Source organism: Mercenaria mercenaria, chromosome 17 (genome assembly GCF_021730395.1).
Source record: "Mercenaria mercenaria strain notata chromosome 17, MADL_Memer_1, whole genome shotgun sequence".
NCBI classification, from domain to species: Eukaryota; Metazoa; Mollusca; class Bivalvia; order Venerida; family Veneridae; genus Mercenaria; species Mercenaria mercenaria.
In genome coordinates this window covers 30,057,167-30,072,942 of record NC_069377.1, presented here as the reverse complement: position 1 = coordinate 30,072,942, position 15,776 = coordinate 30,057,167, and the positions used below count along the sequence as shown (strand labels likewise).

Below are 15,776 nucleotides of genomic sequence, written 5' to 3'. Positions count from 1 at the left end.
TTATTGAATTACTTCCCTTTTATGTTACTATAAATAGGTTATTTTGTAACATTTGTATTACTGGCCATAGGGAAAAAACCGATACCACTTTTCTGTGGTACAACATGGATGGTACCTGCAAAGTAAAGGTGTATTTTGACATATCTGTACCTGGTAATGATTTTAGTGGACTTAGAGCTTTTCGGGGAATTTCTTCCCTTTGTTGTCCTTTTCGTTTGGGCTTCAACAGTAAAGTTCTTTAAATTTTGCTCCTATCCCCTGATATAATCCTTCGGGCGTATATTGCCCCGCTTGGCGGAGCACTTGTTATTTCTGTATTAGCCGCGTTAAAGACTTTGTATTCGTATAACTTTATTGTTTTAATTTGTCAGTAGTGGATGGACGAAGACAGCTTTTTTACTAGATAAATGATAGTAACAGAGATCTTTGCCTTTATCAAAAACTTTAACCAAAAATTCTAAGTTAAAAAGGGACATAATTCTAACAAAATTCAAATCAGAGTTATGGGGATTGTTTCTACGTGTGTAGACTTAAATAGTAAATTAGTGTTTTAAGGTTCAAGTCAATAGCTTTGATAGTAACAAAGATATTTGACTTGATAAAGAAATTAACAGAAAATTCTTAATTAAAAAGGGGCATAATTCTGTCAAAATCCAATCAGAGTTATTAGGATTGCTTTTCTTGGTGTAGATTTCGATAGTAAATAACTATTTTAAGTTTCAAGTCAATAGCTTTGATAGTAACAGAGATATTTGACTTGATCAAAAACTTTAACCAAAAATTCTAAGTTAAAAAGGGGCATAATTCTATCAAAATTCAATCAGAGTTATGCGGAAAGATTCTCCTGGTAAAGCCTTTGATGGTAAATAACTATTTTAAGTTTCAAGTCAATAGCTTCGATAGTAACAGAGATATTTGCCTTTTTAAAATTATCAAAAACTAACCAAAAATTCTAAGTTAAAAAGGGACATAATTCTAACAAAATTCAAATCAGAGTTATGGGGATTGTTTCTACTCGTGTAGACTTAAATAGTAAATTAGTATTTTAAGATTCAAGTCAATAGCTTTGATAGTAACAAAGATATTTGACTTGATCAAAAAAATTAACAGAAAATTCTTAATTAAAAGCGGCATAATTCTGTAAAAATTCAAATCAGAGTTATGGGAATTGATTTTCCTTGTGTAGACTTCCATAGTAAATAAATATTTTAAGTTTCAAGTCAATAGCTTTGATAGTAACAGAATATTTGACCTTATCAAAAATTTTAACCAGAAATTCTAAGTTAAAAAGGGGCATAATTCTATCAAAATTCAAATCAGAGTAACGCAGAATGTTTTTACTGGTGTAGACTTCGATAGTAAATAATTATTTTAAGTTTCAAGTCAGTAGCTTTGATAGTAACAGAGATATTTGACTTTATAATAAAATTTATCAGAAAATTCTTAATTAAAAAGGGGCATAATTTTGTAAAAATTCAAATCAGAGTTATGAGAATTGTTCTTCCTTGTGTAGACTTCGATAGTAAATAAGTATTTTAAGTTTCAAGTCAATAGCTTTGATAGTAACAGAGATATTTGACTTTATCACAAACTTTAACCAAAAATTCTAAGTTAAAAGGGGCATAATTCTATCAAAATTCAATCAGAGTTATGGGGATTATTTCTCCTGGTGTAGACTTCGATAGTAAATAGCTATTATAAGTTTCAAGTCAATAGCTTTGATAGTAACAGAGATATTTGACTTTATCAAAAACTATAACCAAAAATGCTAAATTAAAAAGGGGCATAATTCTGTAAAAATTCAATCAGAGTTATGGGGATTGTTCTTCCTTGTGTAGACTTTGATAGTAAATAAATATTTTAAGTTTCAAGTCAATAGCTTTGACAGTAACAGAGATATTTGACTTTATCAAAATTTTTAACCCAACGAAGACGCCGACGCCGAAGCCGACGCCGGAGCGAGTGCAATAGCTCTACTTTTTCTTCGAAAAGTTGAGCTAAAACAGGCACATCCAAATTTATATCACCTACCACATAGTGATGATATAATAACTCAAACCCTATTGCCGTTATAAACTCTTTTTCATATCTCGCATAATATAATTAAACTATGTTGAGACGGTCCCCTTGAAAAATCTATCGCCTTAGGTGTCCACAGTCCACGTAGACTTAATCCGTAAATGTCTATTAACTTTTTCTCCACAAGAATCTGCTACGTTCGCTCGGTTCACAAATCCCCTAACAGGTCGTATGAAATCCAGGAAACTGACTTTCCAACTGACACGAAATATTGTTTAAAAATGGAAAAAAAGATCTTACGGTCACCATCCCCACCCCCACTCCCAAAACAAACAAAAAAAAAAAAGATTACAAAACGTTGTATAATGGAGTACATGCAACTCTGACAAAGCATACTTCTGAAAAAAACTTAAACTAAGAAGAAAGATGTTTCACGAAAGGAAGGCCCCTTTTAATAATCAGATAAATCGCAGGAATTGTTTAAAAGTAACTGTTAGAATTTTACCACACGGTTGGTTTCAGGACAAATTTCAAGATATTTTTATGTATAACTGATCCAGAAACTATATTTATAACAGGTCGCGCTCGTATTTCGTTGAACGGCTTCACATTTGGCTGCATGGAATCCAATTTTCATAAGCCGCTTCAAATCACACAACATGGTTTCAATATGCATTAGACGGCGCCACATTTTAATGAATCGTTTCATTTAACACTGCACGAACTCATGTTGCGTTAAACGTCTTCACATCGGACTGCATGGCATCAAGTTTTACTACACCGCTCTGAATTACACAAAGCGGTTTCAATATGCAATAGACAGTGTCAAGTTGTAATAAATCATTTCATCTTACACTGCACGTACTCGTGTTAAATGTCTTCACATTGAGCTGCATGGTATCATGTTTGGTTGGATGGTTTCATATTACGGTGCATAGCAACAAGTTTTTCAATGCATCGTTCCATGTTAAAATGGATGGAATGAAGTTTTATATTAAATGGTTTCAAGATACAATGCGTTGAATGTATATTGGACGGGATGGAGTTTTAGACTAGATGGCATTGAAATGCAATGCACTGACTAACTTGTTTATGAATGGATTGTATATTTACTAATTTTGGCGGTAACCGCCGCCCATATACATGTACATGTTTTATTTTCAATATGATTGATATATTGAATTCAAACAAAATCACCTGAACATTTTTTTGTGATATATGATATATATATTTTATATATTTTAAGATAATATTGATATATTGAAATCATAATATCATTCCTGTGTGCATATATCGTGCTATAATGTGTTATCCCAGGTCATGTGCTTACTTTTCTTTTAATTATTGTTATCATTCTTATCGCTATTTTCTGATGAACTTCTTATTTGCAAGGGAGAACATTCTTCATTGTTTCATTGTTGTGGCTAGTTTCAATTTGGTACGAACTGCAGATTCAGAGTACTGGTTGTGACGTAGAAATTGCAATTTCATCAACATGTTTTCAGTTGTTAAATTTCAGTTTGAAATAACAAAAAATGCAAATCTTTTTTTTTTTGTTGTTTTTTCTTTTTGTAAACGACGGCAAATTCTGTAGTTATCGAGCCTAAATAATTAGTAACGCTAATTTGATTTATTGTCTTTTACACTGTTTCATTATTGTTCAATCATTTAGTATTTCATTTAAAAGAGTGATGTTCTTTTAGAGAAAAAAGTTTATTACATAATTTCAAATTCTGATTACTGTCATTTAATCTCTAGAAGGCTAAATTGAGATTGATCGAAGCTGTGGAAAATACATAAATCTGACAAAGCAATGTTGCAATCAGATTAATGAAAATCAATCATTTTGTTTTGCACATTGTTTTAACTGATTACATTAGTCTTCTTAAATGATATGGATTTCTTTTGTTTTTGACCTCGCGAAAGTGTTTTTCCTCTTCTCATAAAAAGTACGGTATTGTGTATGAAAACTTAATAAATAGTTTTTAAATGTTAGTTTGAATCGTATTATACTTTACGTTTACCTATTTATCAGCAGCAAGAGGATATCAATATATATGCTGATATTTATAACAACATTCGAATAACATCTTAGGTTGTACTTAATTAGCACACACTAGAACCTAATTTATCTCCTGCTGGTGATTTAGTTATTTGTCTGACGTTTGCCCGCGTTTGTTTTGATGCTACGTATAGGTAAACGTAATTAGGACTGACGATTAAGTGTTAATAATTACTTTTACTTCAGTTGTTTACCTGCTTTTATATACTAGTAGACGTGATGGTATATTATCATAAGTTCACTGAGCGCTCGAAAGCAATGCACTTATGCCTCGGATTGTCTTGTCGTTGGGGAGAATTAAGTCTGAAGCTAAACTGGATTAATTAATTTATAAACAAGCACATAAATAATATTTTACACCGGAATATCAACAGTTATTGATTTTATTGTCAGTCCCGCTTGCGGTGAGCTCGATATAGTCGTCACTTTTGGCGGGTCGTTGTATGTGCGTGCGTGCGTCCGTCCGACGTGCGTGCGTCCGGGCGTCTTGTCCGGACCATAACTTTAACATGCATGGACCAATCTTGTTTATCTTTGACATGAATGTTAACCTCAATGACAAGGAGTGTCATGCGCAAACCAGATGTTCCTATCCCAAAGGTAAAAGTCACAGTTGTAGGTGAAAATGTCAAATTGAAGTTTGTCCGGAGCATTTCTTTTTCATGCATGGTGGGATTTTGATGTAACTCAGCAGGTGTTCACCATTATAAGATGGAGTGTCATATGCGCAAGAACCAGGTCCCTAGGTCTAAGGTCAAGGTCACACTTAAAGGCCAAATGTACTGACGGGCTCGACAGTCTGCCCGTCGGCATGTAGAATGTGTTTCTAGATCAACAGTACTCCTCTGATTGTGCAGCACAAACGTTAGTAAGTTTATAGTGTTATTGTGAAGATTCCAAAGTGTTTTAGTACTAACAAAATCTGGAAAACGATCCTTTAAGTAAGATGTATGACACATATTACAATTGCACAATTCAGCACATCATAATCGATACATTATTTCTGCACTTTATTACTTCAGTCAATATATTTGTCTCATTAATTTCAATTAAAAATAAAAGATGCAAAGAATGTATATTTGCAAACACGGATTGATTTGAAATTTCAAATGAAAATTAAACTTTAAATAAAATATAATTATTATAATTTATGTTCCGTAATATTTGTTAACTGCATTACGTATTAAGCACACGTATGTTGTTGTTGCATTCTGTTTCCCTGTATGTGAAAAAATGCCATCTATATAATATAATTCATTCAGTTAAACATTTACTTGTTGCAAAGTGCTCAGAACATGTTATTATTAATTTGACTGTGTCTCGGTACCTCAGTTCGTAGTACTGGAAAAATATGTTATATTCCATATATGTAATAGTTCATTACTATTTAAGAAAGCAAGACAGCAAAATATTATACGAATTAGCAAGTTATGTTTGGCAGGCATTTTATTTACTTAGACAAGCATCCATACTAACATAAAAACCCTGGTTTCTCTTTAAAATAATTGTAATTTATTAATAAACTTAACATTATCTACAATTTTCTCGTTTTAATGGTAACATATGAAGAGTGGTTGGAACAGACTTTAACTATTATGTATGGATACTTAGTTAAACAAACAGGCCATGATTCTTCCTAAATCATACATTGATTTTACTATTGTTTTTGTTTGCGACATTTTGCAAGAAAAAGATCTATGAGCAATACCGTTAGGAAAAAGGCTGAATGAATAAAAAGATATTGACGTTTGATATTTGGATGATTTTATACCTTGGTTTATTTTGAACCATTAATAAGATACAAAAAAAAAACTATCATGACAATACAGTATGTTCAAATTATGATCGACCACTTTAAAATCAGACTATGTTATGTTTCAGCATATACAGCGTGAGGGTTGGCCGCAATACTGTCTTATCTTCTTTATTCAATATGATTTACAACTGCATTGTGTTCATTTCCCTCTATATGAACAAAAGGTATATCATTACATATTATCCTGTAATTGTCTTCTATTTAATATATCATTTCCTTGGCAATAATCAGTTCGCCTGTGTCAAGTAATTTGTCTGTCAAGTACACATCTGCGCCTTTGTATTTTTGTGACTGAATGCAAAATAATGGGAATCAAAGAAAGCTCATTACTTATTCAAGGAAATATATTAGCATTTATATCATTAATGTCTAAATCAAATTGGATTTATAGAATTTAGTAAGATAAAAAGAAAACTTAAGAAAACACTTGAAACAAATTCGCGTTGTATTGTATTAATTTAAAAATGTTTTGTAACAAATCATTTTGAAGGAAGTTGATCCGTACTGACACTGCAGTTTCCTTGTTTCACGTATTTTATTCTGTTCGCCTTAGGTTTGCGTCTGATATAAACTTTTAATCTTATATTTCCTTGTGAAATTACCACATGGTACACTTTCCTCTATAATTGCCAATAGACATCGCCATAAAATTCTACATCTAAATGCTGCAACCGCTGTCGAAATAGTTTTCCTCCCTACATTTACTGTTATTCTGATTTCTCTCTCTCTGGAAATTAGGGGCAGGGGGCAAATCATATCCTACGCCTATGTTAGAACATGCAACTTCATAAGCACTCCTCTGAGTACGAGATAGAAAAATAAATAGGATAGTTGAACTGGATATGCCTGAAATCAGAACTGAAATATGACTTAAAAGAAAATCATCGCGTTGCTTGAAAGCTTTTATGCAAAGTAAAGAATAATGATACATTAATATCATGCTACAGTACCACGGGAATTCAGTTTTCCTAGATGTAGTTGTAGATACTCCAGTGATAAAATGTAAGTGAGAGTTTGATGCGTACGCACGGCAAACAGAACCATATTTCATTTCGTTAAAAGCTATGGATTTCTTTTTCATGTTATCTCAGTTTTGAAAATAAGAATGACGTATAATTAGAAACAAACAGTAGTTCGAAGTGATTAAACCTAACTTACCTTCTGGAGCTCTTCTTTTTTAAAAAAACCGTCTTATTCTTGTTTTGCTTTACATTAAAGATTTTTGTGCAAGTAGACGGAAGTTGGAACAACAAGTGCCTTACCTGAACGACATTGTAGAATGCAAAATTTATCCCTTTTTAGTAAATATCTTCACGCTGTTATAAAACAACAGAATGAACATCATTTTCATTGTAATATTTTATGAATTATCGTGGTACTTATCAGGCAGAGGTTTTAGCAAAAAGTCGAAAAATTGTAAACCGTTTTGTTGTGTAAAAGGAGACTATAAGTCAAGTAAATGTATAGTACAGTTATCATAATATACCTACTAAGAGGATCAAAATGATATGACGATTCAATTCCAAACGAATAAATTAATTTACCTTTCATTATAGCGAATAAAGTGCTAACTGCATAATGTTTGTCGATACATGTACTTGATTTCAATACCAAGATTAGCCAATCCCTATCTTGTAAACAATTGCGTTACTTCAAATTCTGATATATTTATTTGGACGATTTATTACAAAATATGAATCATCCGAAATAAAAACACATTTAAAATAAAAATGCAATTTTAATTGATAATAAAGTCAGGCTCTTTGCAATAGTGTGTCATTTCAGAAGAGTGGTAAAGAAAACGAGATATCTAAACCTACAAGATCCGGTTTACTATGGAGACCTTTTCTTTCCCTTTCTAAAATCTTTGGCACTTCTGGTATGGAAAAATGATGAAGAAGATAGCTTTTGAAAGTCAATAGGTTATAAATGGTGTCATTTTCATAAAAGATCATTACATGTTTAACACGAAAACAATCTCTTCCTCATTAATATCAGTGAGGATAACAGCTAATTGCCAGTTGGTAATGACTATTATAAAAAAAATCGTGATATTTGTAATTTGACCACATTTTCACCTAGTTAAACCTGCTACTTTACAGAAGAAAAACATGGCTGATGTTGTATCTGAAGCTTAACTAAATATCAAAATATGATTTGTTTTACATTAGATCATGCTCTATTTATAAATGCCGAAAGAAGCAGAATAAGTTTAAAGCTTTTACCAAAAGCTCCTTTGACATAAAGTTTTCTTTGACAGTTGAAGGATAACTCCATTAATGTTGAATTCTTACTATCGCAAATTATTCGTCATTATATTTGTCTTTAATTGTCTATGATGTACACGTCCATATATACTGTTTGATGTTAACCCTTACCCTGTTAAATTTCCATAATGAACTTGTCCATCTTTCAATTTGGATATTACCATGAGCTGTTAAAAGGGGTGCTTATCAAAAAGATACTGACTGAATGGCGAGCAGTGTAGATCATGATCAGAGTGCACGAACGTGCAGGCTGGTCATGATCTGCACTGTTCGCAAAGGCGAAATCAGTCGTTTCCAGCATGATAAGGGTTAAGTGGCTGCTTTCATTTAATGTTATTGTTCTTCTGAACGTTTGCCTTTACTTTCATCGGTCTAAAAGGGCGCCATAAAATAACAGTACTATTTTCACATTGTATTTCCATGATCATGGTAGTTATATATGCTTTGCATGAAAATATTGAGAAATAACAAGTATCTAAATACAAATTGACAGTGACATATATAAGGCCAAGATAATGTGTTTAATGTCTAAATATATTATTGAATTAATTTAGTTGTATGCACAATTCTTGATGTATTAAGTTTTAGACCATACTTTGTTTTTACAGTATAAGATAATTATTATTCTGTGTTTTTAAAACTATATTGACTGAATATTTTTGCAGATGAAGTTGTGAAAACACATTAATTTAGGGAGCCTCAATTGGCCACCTGTTATCTTGTAGAATATCTGTATTATAACAGTATTATCAGAATGATTTGCACGAAATTCATGTGAAAGGAAATAGTAGGTCACTAGGTTGTGATGGGTTTTAGATTCGAGAAAATAAAAATACAAGGACAGAACTCCAATAGGAAAAAAAATTCTAATAACGCAACCGCCTATACAGCTCTCCACATGGACATATGGGTGTGTGTTAATGTATCCACGTACAACATCGAAAGAGCTAGTGTTTGGAAGAACATTTTCAGCTAAGTAATGTCTTACAGTTAATGTTGCTTTTGTAGCTCCTAAATTCTTGTTTGCAGATAATTTGTCTCTTACTTTCTCTAAAATATTTTGAAAATAATGATTTCTAAGGAATATTTGTTGTTTGTAATATTCTGTATTCTTTATACCACACTTATTATTGTTCAAAGACTTTGTAAAAAGAAAAGACTTTAATGATACCCACTGTGTACCAATTTCAACATTGCTGGCCATTGAGCTTGTTGCAGTGAAAATTGCTAATTCTAGCAACAGAGTCTTGACGTTTCTTAAGTATCATTATATTTCACTACTTGTGATAATATGATTTCATTCGCTTATTTAAATAGTAGGTACATGTTCTCTACTATTAAAACTGCTTTCTGCACTGATTAATGACAGTATTCATTAGACAGGTCGACTACATATTGCTAAGTGCCCTTTGCTCTCTATTAAAGGTGCACATTCCTTTGTATAATGCTCACGTTTAGCAAGCGCATGTGACTATCAATAGACAACATTAAACTAATATGCAATGCAACAAGCATTTTACAACGTAATTAATAACGGTTGTTGATAATACCGCTCCTATGGCTAATAAAACCATACAAACCTGGTACAGACGGAATGTTTGAAGTGACTTATGAAGACAATATTGCTTTGATATTTACTTAGGGAAATATCAATTGCCTTGTTTTTAATAAACACTGTCTATGTATTTGCAAAGCGTCAAAAATATTTCCTCATTGCACAAACAGATAATTGTTAAATTGTTCCTGTAAGCGCAAGACAAGTGACGACGGATATGTAAATATTTTTATATCATCAGTAATGTACAACAATATTTTCTTTAATACGTGCCATTATGTAGGGTTTTCTCTGTTTTAGAATTCGACATATTATTTGTGTTACGTCTTCCTTCTTGAAGTTCTCTGTTTGTTGAAATGATTATATATTGCAATCATTTATATACAATTGAATCTGCCTCAGCAGTTATCTGTATTAAGCAGCCATTTGCCTTAAGCAGTCAGTCAACTTACTTTGAAATCTTAAAGTATCATTCTTCTGTCCACCTGCCCTAAGAAGATATTGTGCCACTCCTTAGACTGGCTGCTTAATACAGATGGCTGGTATTCTAATTTTTATAGAGAAAAGACTGCATATTCTTATTCTATGTTTCTGTAAAGATTTCAAGAATATGCTATTAGTGTGGTTTCATTGTGGTTTCATTAAGTTTGGATTTTTCCAGAATTACTCTCTCAGTCTAAATAGTTTGAATCTTAATATTAAACAGACATTTCTGTTCAAAGAAATTGCATTAATTCTAAACATTCATATAAAGTACGTGATCTCATTTCTTACAGTATTAAAGATTGATCTGAGGATGCCGTGAAACATTCCAGATTATTTCAGCTCCTGCCAATTTCATTGATATTTCATAGCTTAAAGAACATAATCATATTATAATCTCGGAGATATAATTCAAACTATAAAAATCTTTTAAATCCTAAGTAGCTGGCCAGTATGAAACTCAAATAACACCAAAATTATAAAGTAGAATGACTGAAATAACTCTGCCTAAATATGTTATAAAGCTAACAATTTCTTACCAGTATTTAAGGCTGGTTCTGCTTTCTACGGAACGCTTGATATTGGAATTCGTCTATACTTGCATATTTAATAAAGAAAGGCAATATTAATCATAAATTTGACAAATAAAACTTGTGAGAGCAAACACACTTCGGGACTGTTTAATTACCTGAAAAAAGCATTCATAGATTCTGGTGTTTTTTGTTTGTTTCAAAATCTACTTCAGTATCTACGTGGTATGACTCAATCAATAAAACTAAAGCCCAAAGACATCGGTTCAAATAGACAAATGGTATTTATTATTGCTGATATGTTACAGCTATGGTTTGTTCGTAGGAATGAAAACAGCATGAATAAGAAATATATACTGCTTTAATACCATTCCTGGCGTAAAATCTCAACTTTCTCTAAAGATTGTAACTTTTTGAAACTATAGTAGAAACAACTAAGTTTTTTTTAAGTTTCTTTTTGAACGATTATAGAATGTCGATTAAAGTTTTGATTTTTCGTCATTGATAGTTTTTCGTCACGAAGGACTCTTAGATATAGATTATATGACTTTTACGACATATAATTCCTATTAAAATGTATATTTTCGCTTCCTAAAATAATCAATGTAAGAGAAAATGGACAGCGACTTAAGCATATATATAGTTCATCTAATGGTTACACCAAATCATACCAAAACTTGTGCCAAAAAGAGTCATTTCACTTTTTGCATTTATGCATTTGACCAAGCACTCGGAGTCGCATTTACGTTCGAATCTATTTACTGATGACTTTTCTTGTATAAATACGGTATCAGTTAAAAAAGTAATGGCAATCTAAACAATGAAGTCGGTGTTGCCGTCAAAATGTTCTTCTGTATTTACCGCAAGGGGCTATTCTTAAATCTTCCTTGTGTTGCTTCTGTCTTACACTTGGTTGTTACTTTCTATCTCTATTTTTCTTTTCTAATTCAGAATTAATAATCATGCCATCAAACTCATACAAAATTTAATAAAGATATGAAGGCAAGTGAATGGAGGTTGAAGCTGCCAATGCAATAAATAACAAACAAGACAGAAATTGTTTTGAAGACTGTAAAATGGTCTCTATGATGTTCAATGTAGGTTTTGCCAACAGATTATTTCATTTGAAATCCGTTTGTTAGACAGACTTTATGAACGCCACTGAAAGCTTGTCGAGGGAAATATATTGGATTTTTCGTAGAAACGACAGTGTATAACTAGAATATTTAAGAGGAGAACACACATTGATAACGTCGGATGACGGATACAGTGTACGCTGAGGATGAAATATAAATACACAACATTCAGCACAGGATTTTAATCAAAGGTGAAAATTTATTTAAATTTCTTCAATGTTTAAATTAAATTAATTACGTTTAATAAATGTTTAATAGTAAATATTGTTAATGGTTATAATATAGCAATGAGTTCACGTTCTAAACTTAATTTAAAATAACATAAAATATTGCTTTCCCCTTTCTATTTGACGTAAAACTTATGTTTTCTCTGTAATTTAAGATAAAGGAACCAGTTTATTGCACTGGAACAGATGTACATTGTTTCCACGGTTATGTAAAAAACGTTTCAATACGGAAACACTTTCTGTTTTTTTTAATAAAACTAGCCAGGTAGATTATTTCTGGGTAATGTTATATGAACCTTGATATATCTTGGTTAATAGAATTTTTTTAAATAAATATATTTATATATATCATTATCTTTAAGACCGCAGTTCTACAGACGCATAATATCTTAGATTAGGTTTTACCTGTTTCTGAAGTAGCCTTTTACGTTTGATGTATAAAATAAAAACGAAGTTACTAAGTAGTTGTAGTAACATTAAATCTGAATTTAGATTCCTAGCTATAGAAAATGTAGTCCTTCAAATGTCTAATGGAATGGTTTTATGAGAAAAGGAATCTGGAGGCATTACAATTTGACACAAGAGTTTCATAATTAAAATTTTCGATGATTGCATGTCTTATTGAAATACTTTTTATTTCCAAAATTACATATATGAATAAATAATACTTCATTTGTACATAGATCTATATCTAGACAAAGGTTTGACCAATAAGTTCTCTTAACATAAACAACATGTCTTTACCTGATACATGCATATCCCTTGATGATATTGATTTACTGCATGTTTTCATCCGTGAAATACTCATGTATAATAGTTTAACAATACATCTAGATATGTTATCACCTATTATCCGTCGATATTTATCTTCATGATATATCATTCCCAATAATCGGTTCGCCTCTGTCTTTGTTATTATAGTTATATAACACAAAGTACACTTCTAGAAAATATTAAAAAAGAAAAAACACGATTCACAAAATGAAGATGATGAACAAGCTTCGGATGAACTGAAATTTATAGATCGCTGGAAAGAATACCAGGGGCGTCCTGGTGTCATTAATATCACATTCAAATTTGTTTCCGCAAATCCAATTTCAAAAAATGTAAGAGAGGTCTAAAGTTCTCGTATGTGCTTAAACGGGAATATAAGACAGATATCTAAACCTTATAATTATAAATATAAATGAGACCAAGAATTACAGTCAGGGAAAGATCAAATACACTGTCAGACTAATCTTTTATGAGTTACCGATATGCACAAAAAGATTTTTTATATATATATTTGTCATCAGTGGAAAGGAAATAAAAACAAATAATCATTTTGAGGTACACACTCGGGCAGTTCTTTAAGGCATATCGTTCATCTCTATGATATTTATGTTTATCGTAATTATCTAACATTATAACTTTTATGAAATTGACAAATCTGTCTTACTTTTGCTAAGCTCAAATTGTAACAGAATAATTAAAATACTTAAAAATGAGTTTCATGAATCTCTTTACTCATAGATTCTAACTTTGTCCCAGGTACCATATATATATCATAACAATTCCAACTTGATTTGCTACAAACTGTTTGACTGGTTGAAAGACATCAAAGGCCCTTCAGTACGTTCTTCTGCTGACACCGCTGATAAAAATTTATAAAGCCACACTTTCTGTTAAAAATGACAAAATTTCACAAAGAAATTACGCTGTGAGTTCTTTTATTGAGAAAAAAAAGAAACAAAATACGTAATCAAAACAATGGCCAAAACTATTCTTGATGTCAAATTTTACGATTTTTATGGAGCAAACAGCAATAAAATTTGGAAAATGGGGACAGCTTCCTTGTTTCTGGGCAAAACAAAATATGCGACTGCTTATTTTCCGAAATAGGTCATATGTCACCAGTGGTCATCGTCTTGACAAGAAATTCGGAGAAAATGTTTTAATAATTTAGGTTCACACTGTTTAAACCAAAGATTGTGAAATTTTGTCTTATGGCCATAATTGTGTTAACACTGCATTCAAGTGTTTATTTCACTGTAATGCATTCACCTGTTGGAGAATAATTCTATGTGCCAATCAACTAGTTTAAACTCATCATTGGTGTTTTGCCACTGCCATTTCTGACTCGGTGCATTGCCGTCTTCCTTTTATTAGTAGGCTCGTGTTCCTATTGTAGCATCCTTTAGTGTTAATAAAGGAATAAATAAAAATTAATGAATCAATTTTGATGAATATGAATCTTAAAAATATATATGCATAATAAGTTTCAATATCAACTACATAATCTCATAAAGCATATAGAAACGAGAAATGAATTTCTAATCTCCATTTTGATTCGGAAAAATCTAGTTGACTTGACATAGAGAGACATATTGAGCTAAAAATTGAAAGACAAAAATTTTAATAAGATTACATTTAAATTAATTCAGGGGCTTCGAATCTGGTTCTATATTATGAAGAAAAAATGTATAATACAATATCAACCTAGTTCACCGATTTTTTAAAATTTCTCAATTTACTGATCGTCCTTAGTTGCACAAAAGCAAATGTTTTTACACAAAAACCTTTGACTTTAGGGATAGAGAAAGGTCCCTGTTCGCAGAATCTGATCTTGCAGGAATGAACAAAGACTTGAGAAATATATTATTAACCCATTTAATCTGGGGCTACATCAATTTCAGTTTTGAAAACATGACTTAAAATTTATTTGATCAACTTTTTTTTTGAACTTGTAACTAATTCTAAGTTTAAAATGGGCATTATCAGTATAGGTCAAATGGCCCAGATTCAAGACTAACTTGATTCATACATTTGGAGACCTGAGCTTCATATGGTATGATATGAAAGCAATTTATTTTGAAAAAGTCCTTTATTTTTGAAAAAAAAAAACATCACATTTCAGATTGCAGAAAAGTCAATGCTTTTCAAATCTATTGTTTACGTGTTCTATTCTCGTTACCATCCCAAGTTCTATATTCGTATACGAAACAAAGAAATATCGTATTTCCTCTTGCATGCAGCAATTCAATTTATTCCATTAGAGAAGATGCGGCCAGGAAATTGCTTATGTCCAGCCACCAATATAGATGCATACCACAGCACGCTTAACATTACTAGAAGTTCCTGGAAATGGTTACCAATTCCTTTGCAAAATGTTTAATAGAAGTTTATCATATAGGAAATCAAACGAATTTGTCACGAAAGCGTAGCTCCTTGATTCTACCTCTTCAGTGTGATATATGCAACAAAATTTTTTACACTAAAGGTTGTCGTCTAGAAAACTATTAATAGATGAAGATTACTACACAGTGTAGTGGTCTTTAATTTACAAACGTGAATACAGCTGTGTAATACATATAATTCTGGAGGAAATCGACAGTGGTTGTGTAGTGGTCTTTAATTTACAAACGTGAATACAGCTGGCTATACAATGCAATTTCTTTTGTTAATGAAACAATTTTTTCTCGAAACATGTATTAAATTTTAAATTTCAAATTAATACCTGTCAAAGTTATGTCTTGTGTGTGTTTATGTTATGCAGTCAAAAGATCTAAATGATTCGTCTTTAAATGATACACGAAACAAAAAATATCGTCAAAAAACATTTTTTTTAGAAAATATGCACTGCGCTCAACATTACATAGGTTGAGAGTTCATGTAACAAAATACGTTTTTTAACAAGTAAAA

General features: G+C 31.4%; 1 protein-coding gene across 2 annotated transcripts in view; it reads left to right on the top strand.

Annotated features, from left to right (window-relative positions):
- Positions 1-15,776, top strand: part of LOC128550396 (uncharacterized) — an 84,808-nt gene that overhangs the window by 24,819 nt on the left and 44,213 nt on the right. The window contains exon 1 of one of the 2 annotated variants that reach the window (XM_053529369.1): positions 11,937-12,059. The exons of the other annotated variant lie outside the window; for it this stretch is intronic. The gene's annotated coding sequence lies outside the window, so the exon portion shown is untranslated. Of the gene's footprint in view, positions 1-11,936; positions 12,060-15,776 lie in introns of those variants that run through there. 2 annotated transcript variants of the gene reach the window in all.